Source organism: Schistocerca nitens, chromosome 7 (genome assembly GCF_023898315.1).
Source record: "Schistocerca nitens isolate TAMUIC-IGC-003100 chromosome 7, iqSchNite1.1, whole genome shotgun sequence".
NCBI lineage: Eukaryota > Metazoa > Arthropoda > Insecta > Orthoptera > Acrididae > Schistocerca > Schistocerca nitens.
The window spans coordinates 334,552,675-334,562,207 of NC_064620.1; the positions used below are offsets into that span (position 1 = coordinate 334,552,675).

At 39.9% G+C, this 9,533-nt stretch overlaps 1 non-coding gene across 1 annotated transcript; it reads left to right on the forward strand.

Moving 5' to 3' along the window:
* The first annotated feature begins 8,834 nt into the window (after positions 1–8,834).
* On the forward strand, positions 8,835–8,916 carry Trnas-gcu (transfer RNA serine (anticodon GCU)). The gene has a single exon. It is a non-coding gene; the product is annotated as a tRNA-Ser (tRNA).
* Positions 8,917–9,533: the final 617 nt, after the last annotated feature.

Genomic DNA, 9,533 nt, shown 5'->3' on the forward strand with positions numbered 1-9,533 from the left:
ACCACCAGTGGAGCGTCTATCTGAGAATCGTAACTGGATTGTAAGGTGTACCCAGGAGCAGATATAGACTCAGATCACAATATGGTAGTGATGAAGAGTAGGCTGAAGTTTAAGACATTAGTCAGGAAGAATCAATACGCAAAGAAGTGGGATAAGGCAGCACTAATGAATGACGAGATACGGTTGAAGTTCTCTAAGGCTATAGATACAGCAATAAGGAATAGCTTAGTAGGCAGTACATCTCTAAAAAGGGCCATCACAGCAGTTGGGAAGGAGAACATAGGCACAAAGAAGGTAACTGCTAAGAAACCATGGGTAACAAAAGAAATACTTCAATTGATCGATGAAAGGAGGAAGTACAAATATGTTCCGGGAAACTCAGGAATACAGAAATACAAGTCGCTAAGGAATGAAATAAATAGGAAGTGCAGGGAAGCTAAGACGAAATGGCTGCAGGAAAAATGTGAAGACGTCGAATAAGAAATGATTGTCGGTAGGACAGACTCAGCATACAGAAAAGTCAAAACAACTTTCGATGCCATTAAAAGCAAGGGTAATAACATTAAGAGTGCAACGGGTTTCAAATGGCTCTGAGCACTATGGGACTTAACATCTTAGGTCATCAGTCCCCTAGAACTTAGAACTACTTAAAACTACTTAAACCTAACTAACCTAAGGACATCACAATCATCCATGCCCGAGACAGGATTCGAACCTGCGACCGTAGCAGTTCCGCGGTTCCGGACTGCAGCGCCTAGAACCGCACGGCCACCGCGGCCGGCAGTGAAACGGGAATTGCACTGTTAAATGCAGAGGAGAGAGCGAATATGTGGAAAGAATACTTTGAAAACCTCTATAAGGCTATCAATGTTCAGGAGTGGAATTAAAATTCAAGGTGAAAGGTTATCAATGATACGATTCGCTGATGACATCGCTGTCTTGAGTGAAAGTGAAGAAGAATTATATGGTATGCTGGACGGAATGAACAGTAATGAGTACAGAGTACAGATTGAGAGTAAATCGAAGAAAGACGAAGGTAACAAGAAGTAGTAGAAATGAGAACAGAGAGAAACTTAACATCAGGATTGATGATCACGAAATAGATGAAGTTAAGAAATTCTGCTACCTAGGCAGTAAAATAACCAATGAAGGACGGACCAAGGACATCAAAAGCATACTAGCAATAGCAAAAAGAGCATTCCTGGGCAAGAGAAGTCTACTTACATCAAATATCGGCCTTAATTTGAGAAAGAAATTTCTGAGAATGTACGTCTGGAGTACAGCTTTGTATGGTAGTGAAACATGGACTGTGGGCAAACTGGAACAGACGAGAATCGAAGCATTTGGGATGAGGTGCTACAGACTAATGTTGAAAATTAGGTGGGCTGATAAGGTAAGGAACCAGGAGGTTCTGCGTAGAATCAGAGAGGAAAGGAACACGTGGAAAACACTGATAAGGAGAAGAGACTGGATGATAGGACATCTGTTAAGATATGAGGGAATGACTTCCATGGTACCAGAAGGAGCTGTAAAGGGCAAAAACTGTAGATGAAGACAGATATAGGAATACATCCTGCAAATAAGACATCAAAAACTAGTAATAAGACATCAAAATCTAGTAAAAACCGAGAGGCATGTGGAGAAGATCAGGTTTTTGTTGAAATGTGGAAATATGCAAGTGACACAGTCAAGACCTCCTTACACATGGCTCTAACAAAAATTTGGGTAACAACGATTCCCCGAACATTGGACCACAGCTATCATCCACCCACTACACAAAAAGGGAGATAAGAGCAACCCAGACAACTACAGAGGAATCTCATAGATTGCACATACAAAATTCTATCCAAGATCCTATAGGAAAGAATCAAGGAGCAATTAGAACAGGAGTTAGGGGAATATCAGGGGGGTTTCAGACCATGGATAAGCTGTGCAGAGCAGATAATTAGTTTAAAATTGATTATGGCATACTACAAGAAACGGAACAAACCTCTGGCAATAACATTTGTAGATTTTAAGAAGGCATATGACTGTCTCCACAGACCTTCAGTATTAAAAATTTTAAGAAATCTAGGACTCCATCCAAAACTAATTAAAATAATACAACTCACTCTAACCAACACCAAATCAAAAGTGAAGTTTAGAGGAGAAATTTCGGAACTATTCCTCATAAAAACAGGCGTAAGACAAGGTGACTTTTCAACTGTGCACTGGAATACATAATGAGAGAATGGTGCAAGGACAATCCAAAGAGGATAAGAATTGGAAGTGCAAAAGATGATATTAGCTTAAACTGCTTGGGATTCGCTGATGATCTTGCTCTCCTAGCCAACACCGTTCAAGAAGCCAGGCAAGAAGTGAAATCACTACAAGAAATAGCAGAGAAAGTAGGCCTTAGAATATCATTTGAAAAAACGGAGATTATGCTAACTGATCCACCACTTGCAAACAAAATTACCATAGGAGAACAGGAAATCAAAATTGTTGATAAATTTAAATATTTAGGCGAAATAATAACATACAATCTAAATGAGAAGCCATCATGACAGAATAGAATAAAAAAAACTGAACTACGCAAATTACATTACGAAAACTACATACAACAAAAAAAGCCTATCTATAGATGCAAAATTAAAACACTATAAAACAGTTACACAACCAGAAATAACGTATGCAGCTGAAACTATCTTCAAAACAACTAATACAGTAGAAATTGACAGAATACTAAAAATAAAAAGAAGAATAATTAGGACATGTATAAATAAACAGTATAAAATAAATGGACATTGGAGAATAGCATCAAATGAAACAGTACATAAGAAAATAGAACCAGTCATGAGCACGATCAGGAAGAAACGCATCTCATTCTTTGGACGTCTGATGAGAAATCCGGAAAACAGAATTAGTAAATAAATAATACAAAAATTGTGGAATAGCAAGAGCGACATTAAATGGATCACAGAAATTAAGGAAGATATAAAAAGCTCCAAATTACAGTAGATGACCTAAAAAACAAGACAGAGAAAACCAGAATACTGCAAGACCCGCAAACCAGACTACAAATGAAAATCAATAAAAGGAGTACAGGAAGAGTTGTCTCAGATGAAGAAAGAAAGAAAATATCTGAAAGAATGAAGAAATATTGGGCAGACAGAAGAACAAAACACCTTTCATATAAGAATAGACTCTAATAATTATATTACCTAAATATCATATTAAGTTACTGTTGAGCCAAATTGTATCCCTGTCTAACAACTTGTTTACAACTTTGTACTTTTGACTAGAGTGGTCCAATGAAGGCCATAAAATAAATGATAATACTAATTTAAAAAAAACGAGAATGAACATCAGATTATGGTGGACTACGTTTAGAAAGGCAAGTGTAGGAACGTGAAGGACAGCTTACTGAACCGCCTCTAACATAGCTCGAACGTCCAAACCTATCAATACACGTAACTGACATACAGTGAAGTTGATTGCCGAGAGGGTAAGGTACGAGGAGGCGGTCAGCGGTGTACTGGACTGACGGGGATCGCGAGAACACCGGAGGCGCTAGTGTGCGGTGGAGGACCCCAACAGGTGACAGGCGCCGCGGGAGTTTGAGCTCCAATGTATTAAAAGACTACCAGTCAGACCGATGTACCTCATTTGACAATGACCACATTGGTTACCGCAAACACCGGGCGCATAAAATTTACAAGTTGTAGAACTTTCTATGTGTCTGTACTAATAACCAGTGGTCTGAGGTATAAAATACGCAGGGGAGCTGTATTTTGCTACGAGACTGGCACCAATCTTCCCCGAAATCTTACCATAGTACTGAAACCTATGGTAACCGTGGTATTCAGAGGTGCTAACTATAGGCTGGAAAGTAATGCCATAGATACGAACAGATCTCAGATCAGAATCTCTTTTCATTAAAATGTCCTTATTAATATTATAACGAAATCGGCACTGTAACCATTACGCAAAGCATGACTTGAATGACTTAGGCCTACTACTCCTTTTCGAATGTCTCACCAGATTAGGGTACTTCATGCATCCTGTTTAGCATTACTCTAAAAGCGGCCATTTTATGATTGAGACGATGAACTACTGTACTGTGGATTACTGTGCCCGTGGATGTAGGTTTTCTACAAATGCCAAAGGAGATAATGGAATCCAGCAATGTTATCATGAGATCTAAGTAAGTAAGGAAGTGAACCCGACACACTGTGTAGCGTGATAAACTGAATATTCCGGTGGAGACTATTTAATTTATCCAAAAACCTATAACTATTAACCCCGTTGCTGTCGTAGGGTAGCAAAACGTCACTGGCGTATCTGCACCACAGCACGATTTTTTCGGTAGGGTGGGGAAAATTTTCCATGACGCCACGTTCGACATTAACAATGAGAACGTTAGCTAAACGAAAGGCCAAGGGAAATCCCACTGCCAGTCCATCTTTTTGTGTGAAGTAACAGTCCTCGTCAGGAGAAAGGCTTGATTCTCAACATCCTTGAGGAGCTTGAAACTGTTCGCAGTAAAAACTCACTCCCATTGTATTCTTTAAATAATCAGATCGAGCTAAGACTCTGCGATATTCTAAGAAATTTTGATTGTTCGAAAAGTGTAACGTAATTTCTAGGATCCCACGACTTTTGTATTCACCTTTCGTACCCTATTCCGTCACAATTTATATTTCTAGCATTCCAACTAGTACAATAAGCTACGCTGATGATAGCGACGTCTTGGTTTTTACTATGTTCTTTAGTATCTAGATATGCCCAGCGAGGTGGCGCAGTCGTTAGCACAGTAGACTCGCATTCGGGAGGACCACGGTTCAAACCCGCGTCCGGCCAACCTGATGATGTTTTGCGTGATTTCCCTAAATCACTTCAGGCAAATGCCGGGATGGTTCCTTTGAAAGGGCACGGCCGGCTTCCTTCCCTATCCTTGCCTGATCCGATGGGACGATGATCTCGCTGTTTGGTACTTCGTCCAAAATCAACCAAGCAACCTAGATACAATGTCCCACTGCTAGGGCGCTCATTTGGAGTTGAAAATGCCGCCGCGCCTATCACGAATTGTGGTCTTCCACGGCACACTAGCGCCTCTGGTCTAATGGCGATCGCCGCCAGTTCAGTATACCGCTGGCTGCCTGCAGTGCTGTATCTTCTCGGCAATCAACTTCACGGTATGTGACTTTCGCATATTCATAGGTTTGGACGTTCGAGTTATCTTAGGCGATTAAGTGCTCTGTCCTTCTCGTTCCTAGGTTTGCCTTTACAAATGGGGTCCCCTATTATCTGCTTCTTATCCTCGGTTTTTAGTGGTTTCTGGTGTCTTAAATAAAGTTTACAACCTCATAACGTTTTTAATAAGTTTGTCCTTCATCTGCATTTCAGTTTCCTCGTCGATGTACTTGTAGACCCAACAGCTTAATTAACTTCTCCCTTCCCGATTTTAATGTTGCACAATTTTATCCTCTTGGGAGCTTTTATCTTTGTAGTAACGGTATTGGTTAATGGGCTATGTTTGTCAGACAGATGCTCCACTGATGGTATGTTATTTGATACTCCTTATTTGTACTCCTTTAACCACATTTATTACATTAACCACAGTTCTTTTTGCCGTAGTGCCCCATCGCTTGCACTATTCGTTCCATTCATTTGCCTGTTATTTGGTAACGACTTCCACTCTTCATAAGTTTGGATTCTGTGACTGTAAACGATTTGTGGGGTGGGGGAGGGGGAAGGTGATGAATGTGACTCTACTGTGCTTTTATTTACGTTTGCTTTTATTGCTGGTACTTAATTTTTTTAAATGTATATATTACAAGTATGTTTACCTTAACATGTAGAACCACCCGAAGATTTTACTTCAACGAAGCGAAACCGGTTGTAATATCATCAACTATTTACGATTTTAATCAAGTTCAATTTACCATGTAGTTTTGTATTTTTTCTCGAACTCAATAATGGTCTCTGTCGAGGAATGTGTTATTGTTTTGTTCTTAATTTGTCCTAACATGGGGATCGCGCCTACTCGTTATCAGTGATTTCGTCAAAATTTCTGGTACGTCCAGAGCTTTTCCAGAAATGAAAGTGACAGAAGTGGTAGCTCTACACAGGATGTTCGAAAATTCCCGTTACAAATTTCTGGAAGTAGTAGAGGGGAGTAAGTAAGAGGAACCCATGTCCGGAGACGGGGTCGACAGAAGCGTCCGATCCCACGCGTCGGCTTTGACCCGTGACGTAAGGGTGTTGTGTGTGACGTCATCACGGCGCAGAGTTTGGTTTGAGTGTGGCTGTCTCCAGTTCTGTGTTATCTTATTTTATTTACTTTTCTGATCTGTTCCTTCTATCTCGTGAGATTTTTTTTTTAATTTAAAAACACTTATTACTTATTTTAATTATCTGCTTCCTCCAATTTCTGTTTTAGTTTATTATATTTGTCTTTCTGATCTGTTCGTTCTATCCCGTGAGATTTTTTTTTAAAAAGACAAAAAACACTAATCAGCTACTGAAGCATCTTTATCTTCTATGGGTTGCAGGGGTTACGACCCCTGGGGAGGTGATGGGTATTCATGCATGGCTGTCTTCACTTACACGTTGCAGCTACGCAAGGCGTCTAAATTTGTTTATATTTAGTTTGCCCCCCCCCCCCACCCCACCCAAAACACCCCATTTCTCGCGCTTGTCCCGTTAGTGTCATTAGGCTTCTTGTGGAAAGTGTGTGTGTTTGTTTTTGTTTCCGCCATATTTGTGACGTCATGGGTCAAAGCAGACGGGCGGGATCGGACGCTTCCGTATTTCCCGGAAACGTCTTCCAAGGACGCTACAGAGTATCAAAGTATATGTACCGGTAGCGTTTTTGTTAAAAATGTAAGGTATGCAACGTTCAGAGATGGTAGAATGGAACAAAATGAACAAAGTCCAGTAAACTTGGGGTCTAAAACGCTTACATTTTGAGCTACGATTACTTGCGCAGTTGAGATGTTTCACACTAGTGAAGATGAAAAAGTGCTGATAGCTCTTAAGGTGTGCATTTTAGAGCACATGATTACTAGTCTTTGTTTTTGGTCCATACTACTACCTCTCAACGTTGCATACATGACGTTCTGAGCAACAACAGTACCGGTACGTGTATTCCACTGTCAGACGCGTCAGAACGATTTTCGCTAGTAACTTTCGACGCAGTTGTTTGCGGACCATGGTCTCCCACCTCAAATACACATTGAAACTTAAACGTTTTTACTTGAACTCCTGAAAAATTGAACCTTACTGAATGATGCTGAGTGCAACATACAAACATATGAACAGGCTACTTGCAACATTTATCCTCCTCCATCACCATGAACGTTTGTAACATGACGGAATGACACTGTATATACATACGTTTAGAGGCGCCGGCACATGTTACTAGGACGCTGTACTACGTCGTCGGATGACGTTTCTGGACGTCTGTTCCAATTCAGCGTATTATATACTCACTCCTTTCTGTAAGTCTGTAACGGAGCTTTCCCAACACCCTGCATAGCCGAGAGACATGAGCCATTTATACTAGAGTAACATCCAGGCACTGGTTGGCACATCGAAACGGGTACAGAATAGTAATCAGAGGACCGTGCGGTCGAATTTATACGCGTAAACTTTTTATTTCAAATTTTTGTGTTATTTGCGCTGCAAATAAACTGCAATAATGCGAAATATATTGTACTTATTACTATTTTCATAAAGGGCGTCAAAAGGAAAGATCAACGAAAATGTGCGATTGCAAATAAGTTTCAAGGTAGGAGCTGTAAGGATTACTCGTGACCATCGAATTAGATACAAACTTCTATTGACTTACGTGTGCCAGTGTAACACTCATCCAAAAAAGCAGCGAAAGCAGAAATTTTCTCTGCGCTTTGCAAGCATTATAAACGCCGAATTTTTAAAGTTTCTTCAGAAAAAAACAAACTTGGATTATATTCATTAAAGATTCTCTCTCCTCAAACAGTGTAGCAGCAAACAACGTGTAACGTATTGATTCACCAAATATCTCCACTGGAATGTATTTTGATAAATTCTTCTCGGGATGTGATTTCCTTTTATCTCTAGACGAGCTCAAATTCTTTGCCTTTCGATATAGACACCGCAGGATTACAGTAGCTAGTGCGTTGAGAGGGGGCGAAAGAGAATCACTTCAATACTACAGGATGGCGATGCTTCATCTTGGAAAAATCTCGTCGTATAATTTTGGATTTATTTGTCCTCCCGCACTTCATTAAATCACTCAAATATTGTTTGTATAATTTTTTTGTTAATTTCTCACATTCTGGTGAAATAATGAAATTCCTAAATTTTGACCCACGTATTCGACCACCATATCTTTTATGCCTTTCCTTTTCATATCTTACATAAAATTATTAATAAATACATTATAGTAAGCCTTATTTAGGCTTATTTCCGCTGCGCCAACCGCTCAGTGGAATTTTCGCTAACACGAAAGTGTCATGTCGCACCCACTTCGCCAAGAATGCTCATTTCTCTAAACACTTCAGCATCTGGAACTCATATTACTGTCTCCTTCATTTGGCGCCAAGCGTGCATATACCTCAGATATCGACAAAATCGGTGATGACAAGTAGGCGCTCTTGTAAGTGCGAAATAAAGTAAAGTGTGTTGACCTCACTGCCAGTCACAGTCTCTACTCGTTTGAGTTACATCGGCTACTAACATGTTATTAATGATGGGATGATAACACAGAGTTAAAAAAATACGGTGGCGATCACGTGTACAAATCAGTTCTGCCGTCATGAAATTTACTTTGTGTAGAAAACACGTTATTCGACGCCTGTGCGGCGCAAGACGAGGTGGCCGAGTGGTTAAGGCGTTGGACTGCTAATCCAATGTGCTCTGCACGCGTGGGTTCGAATCCCATCCTCGTCGAATGTTTTTAAGTAAGTTTCCGTGGGGCGTTTTAGACGACTTCGTAAACAGTTTCTCCTGAAGATTCATCGTACCACAAATCAACTGCGCTATTAACTGGTCCACTTCAGATTTCGTATGGAGCCATCTGTGGCAACTGTAAATTACTTCTCACTTTTTTTATTTGCAAATGCTTCATTACATATTAACATATAGTCTTAGTCTGCTACGTTTTGTTTTACGCATCAAAGTTCACTTCAGATACCTTTAATTTGGTCCGCCTCACCTTTTGTTTATTACTCGTCTCATTTTTTTCCTCACTATCGGGTTAGTCAGCGAATGAAACGTGGCGTTATATGCTTTGAAAATTAGCATAAGTCAAGGACTCAAACACTAGAGAAAAGTCGAGATTCACAAGCCACCATCTTAGGGTATAGTAATCAACATAAAAGCTCACAAACACTGATCGAAATTAAATATTCATATATAAGTAGCTAATGAAAAAAAAGTAATTTTATCCCGTTGCTATTTGTTAACAAAGCGTTTTTGTTAGAGAAAAATGTGTACGAAAACGTTTTATAATCTAATAAATCCGCACAATGCCGCAACTCTCGATGTAACAAGATTTTATGCAGAGT